The sequence below is a fragment of the Furipterus horrens genome, unplaced genomic scaffold, assembly GCF_987537825.1.
Source record: "Furipterus horrens unplaced genomic scaffold, mFurHor1.1.pri manual_scaffold_17, whole genome shotgun sequence".
Classification (NCBI taxonomy): Eukaryota; Metazoa; Chordata; class Mammalia; order Chiroptera; family Furipteridae; genus Furipterus; species Furipterus horrens.
In genome coordinates, this window is record NW_028327187.1 from 37,739,888 (window position 1) to 37,744,673 (window position 4,786).

Consider the following 4,786-nt stretch of genomic DNA (forward strand, 5'->3'; position numbering starts at 1 on the left):
AAACAGGTAAAAGAATGAACAAACTAAAAATACACATAAAAATTGGATGACTTTCACAAACATAATATTAAGAGAAAGAAGCCAAAAAGTCCATACTGAGTATTTCATTTAAATGAAGTACAAAGACAGAAACTGTTGTTCCAAGTCAAGACAATGGTTTTTTTTTTTTTTTTTTTTTTTTTTTTTTTTTTTAAGACACAAAACTTAATTTAATAGAAATTTTGTTGTAGTTCTTACATTCTCAGTGTGAGCTGAGCTGGAACCCACTGCCCCACCCAGAAGTGGCCCAGTCCTGCAGGCAGCGGAGAAAGGGAAGGGGTAGGGGTAGAGCTCAGGCCCTAGGAGCCCCATTCTTCCTCAGTGCTGGAGACGCCATCCTCTTTTCCTGCCCCACCTCTGGGCTCCAGGAAGGAGAACAGATGGAATCTTGGGCCTGGGGCTTCTCTTCCACACCCCTCATACCCCCAAGTTGGAGGGGGAATTAAGGGATCTGGGGAAAGGGGACAGAGGAAGGCAAAGATGCCAAGAAAGATGAGGGCCGAAGGATAATCAGACAAAACACCAATGAAAAAAAAAGGGGGGGGGGCAATACCAAAATCCACCCCAAACTGGAACCCGCCTGGAAAAAAAGGAAAGTTTCTCCAGTCTCATAGAGACATTATTTGGCGCAACTGGCTCTGTGGTGGGAGCGCTTAGGCCTCAGTCCAGCCCTGGAAGCAGTGGCATGGCCCCTACAGCTCATCCTTGGCCTGGCCAGGGGCAGCATCTTCCTCCTCCTCCTCCTCCTTATCGTCCTCTTCATCTTCATCTTCATCTTTATCTTCCTCATCATCGTCCTTGTCTGCCTCCTCCTCCTCCTTGCGCTTCTTGTCCTCCTCCTCCTCCTTCAGCCTCTGCTCCTCATCCTGCTTGTCCTTCATTTGCTTTTCTGCTGCCTTTGTGACACCCCAAGTCTCGTTGCCGAACTGTTCAGCATATGCTTCATTGTTGGTGATGAGGAAGTTGTCAAAGATGGTGCCAGACTTGACCTGCCAGAGGTCTAGGCCCAGCACGGCAAAGTTTTCGTAGGCATAGATATTGCTATCAGGAGAGTACTCGGGGTTGTCGATCTCTGGGTGGATCCAAGTGCCCTTGTAATCTGGGTTGTCAATCTGCCGGGGCTTCCACTCGCCCTTGTATTCTGGGTTCTGAATCACCGGCGGTTCCCACTCTCCATCCATCTCTTCATCCCAGTCCTCAGGCTTCTTAGCATCGGGGTCAGGGATGTGCTCAGGCTTGTCCCAGTCCTCAGGTTTGGAGTCTGTGGGGTCATCAATCTTGGCCCGCTCGTCCCAGTCTTCTGGCTTCGAAGCATCAGGATCTTTTATCTTCTTGGGTGGCAGGAAGTCCCAATCATCCTCCAGGGAGCCTGACTCCACCTGGCTATTGTCAATTTTCACCTCATAGGTGTTATCAGGCCGCACAATCAGTGTGTACAGGTGTGTAAATTCATCATCCTTGCAACGGATGTCCTTGTTGATCAGCACGTTTTTGCCCTTGTAGTTGAAGATGACATGAACCTTCTTGGTGCCAGGGCCACAGATATCAGGGCCAAACATAATGTTGTATTCAGAGTCTCCGTGCATGTCAGTCTGGTCCAAACCTTCCGGAAATAGCTTCACATAGCCGCCCCCACAGTCGATGTTCTGCTCGTGTTTCACAGTAAACTGCACCACCAATGTCTGGTCCTTGTTGCTGAAAGGCTCAAATCTGGCAGACAGGGCGTAAAAGCGGGCATCCTGGCTCGTCTGCAGCCCTTTATCTTTCTCCAGGTCGCCATAGAACTTTCCGGCATTGAGGACGAATTTGCCAAAATCCGACTTGTGTTTGGATTCGACCCAGCGGTTGGTCCACCCATCTCCGTCCAGAAACTGCTCCTTGAAATGGACGACGGGTTCGGAGGCAGCCAGGCCGAGAAGGCCGAGCAGCAGCGGCACGGGTAGCAGCATGGCGGGCCAAGGGGGCGGCGGCGCGCGGACCCTGCAAGTCACTTCTCTAACAGCGGCTCTGCAGTAGGGACCAAGACAATGGTTTTTACTTGGAAAGCAGAAAGAAGATAATGGCATTTTAAAAATCATGAACAACCAAGATATACTATCTTATTCATGCTACTTCCCTATATTAGCCAATCATTCATGCTGAAAATGATTATATAGAAAGGGAAAGATAGAACAAGTCATAGTTTCTTTTCCTTTAGTACTTTATTTCTCATCATTAAGTCAAAGTTAGACAGTCTTGATAGAGTGTGCATATATCAAGAAATGAAATTAAAACAGTTGAGTTAGTTCAGCGCAAGTGATCACTGTTCTGGTAAGAGTAAAATACATATGCATGCATGAAGTATAAAATATGAGTTGTGTGATTTTGAATACAAATTAAATACTTATATTTTCATTTAAAACTGGAGTTTTACAACATAAAGATAAATGGTAAAGCCCATGATAATAATTTAAAACTTTAATTTTTCTTTACTTATAATAATATTAAATAGCAAATAAAACCACTATAATGAGAGAGCGATAAAGAGAGATGAACAGATATCAAGGAAGAAAGGAAAAAGCTTTGTATTTTAGTACTTTTTAATGGCACTTACCTCTTGCATTTGGAACAAGAGGCCTCACAATTTCATTTTGTACAGGACCCTTCAAATTAAGCAGCCTGTATTCATCTGTAATGCAATCCCCGAGGATTAACCATAGAAGTAGTGCTAGTTTTAAGTAAACTCCCTCCCTTCTTTTCTTTATCCAAAACATTTCCTTCTACCTGCTGGATCACTACAAGGAAGCCCTTGTCCATGTGTGGATCTTACAAATAGTGAATGTGGCAGTTTATTCTCCCCTTTGACAAAATTTGCATACCACTAAATACTTTCCTGTCATGTGTAGACTTGACTAATAATAATTCCCTCCAAGAGAAAATATAAGAAATTGAAGGAACACATTGTTTTGACTTTCTCTCTGGTACTGGTATGAACAAATTACCATAGTGGAATAAAACATTTAGCTTTCCCCCATAAGTAGAAAACTTCATAAATTACCACAGGATAAAAAATATAAATAAGCTAAAATGAATTTTTTAAAAAAGATTTAGGGTGCTAAAGAGTTGATAGATGCAGAAAGCTGCCAGGCTGAGACAATTGGCCCTCTTCTATCATGCTTGTCTAATGACTTGTCTCATGATCCACAAAAGCGAGCTTCAGAAGAGAACCATAAAAAAGAAATCCAGTTTGAACTGCATTCACATGTTGCTCATAAGATAAACTGAAGACTGTTAAAGGTATAAAAGCATCCACACAATCATATAATTCAAGCTTCTCGTTTACAGAGGGAGTAACTGAGGTCTATAGAAGTAAAGTGACCAAAAACAGAATTTCAAGATTGGAAAGACACTTGTTGCTTAACTCTCCATCAGATGTTTGAATTCCCTCTAGAACAATCCCTCCAGGCGCTTAAAAAATCCATTATAGGAAATTCATTGAGGGAGACATTTCTTTTTTACACTTTTTTTTCATATTAAACCAAAGTCAATGTTTCCTGTAGTTTCTACCCACTGGTCCTAGACCTTATATTGTTAGGTGACCTTGTAAAAGTTGTGTCAAAAGACAGCTATCATGCCCTAACTTCCTATTTTTAAGCCCAAATACCACCAATTATTCCCCAATATGCACCCTAAGGTCATATAACTAGTCAGTGGCAAATAAAGAATGAGAATTTACTTCTCTTAATTTCTTTTATTGTTCTCTTTCCCCTGTGCCCCATGACTTTAAAACTGATGGGTAGAAAAGTAGAATCAACTAGAATTTTCATAATCAAGCAAACTCAGTTTTCTACCTAAGCAGGGGCCACTTAAAAGCCTCTATAAAATCTGAATGACACAAGTGACACCCATCCCTACTTCCCTTTCCCACATCTCATAAAAAGCCCTTGTGTTCCAAGGACCACACATCCCCCAAAATTCCTAGCCACTAAGCTTCTGTTGGGGTGCTATTTAACTTATTTTACCAATTCAGTACTAGCAGAATTTTCCATCAAGATATACCCACAGCAGAATAAAAGAAATCAAAGCTAATTACAGGTGTCTCATCACTAAAATAAAGAGATGAGAGACCTAGAAAATTCAGAAATTGGGGCTAAAGCAGGAAAAGGAGCAGAAGAAAGTCTGGCTTCATTAATCAGTTTGTTTAGTATCCTGTGTTGTTTGAATATATGAAGCCTTAAAATCATAGTCTTCTGGGGTATATGCAATAACATAATAACAATAGATACTATTTGTGGAGCACAAAGTAGTAGGCATCTTACTTGCAAAATTATGTTATTAAATTCCTCGTGGTTCGCCTCTGATGTGATTGATGTTTTTCTCATTTTACTGGTGAGAAAGCCAACATTCAGAAAGATTGACTCACTTGCCAAAGGTCATACACCCAGTAAAGTCACACAGCCAAGATTTATATACTTACAGAATCCAGGATTTTACCATCCTCCACTCTCTTACACACAGGACTTTATGAAGGTCTGACTGTGTCAACTCTAAGAAGGGTGTAAAAAGAAATAATACACACTCCTTAGGAAAACTGGCAGAATAGGATTGGAATCCACTCTCTTTGACTCCACTACACCTCAGGATCAGGCAGGTCATCAGAAACAAAAAATGTAGAAAGAAATCCAGGTTTAGTACATCAGGTGGATTGAAGCTGAAGTAACATTAATAAAAGGACTAAAGTAAGCTTGATCCTGGGTGGGGGGAGCTG

General features: G+C 41.7%; 1 pseudogene; it reads right to left on the reverse strand.

Moving 5' to 3' along the window:
• Positions 1-324: 324 nt before the first annotated feature.
• On the reverse strand, positions 325-2,049 carry LOC149990826 (calreticulin pseudogene; annotated as a pseudogene).
• Positions 2,050-4,786: the final 2,737 nt, after the last annotated feature.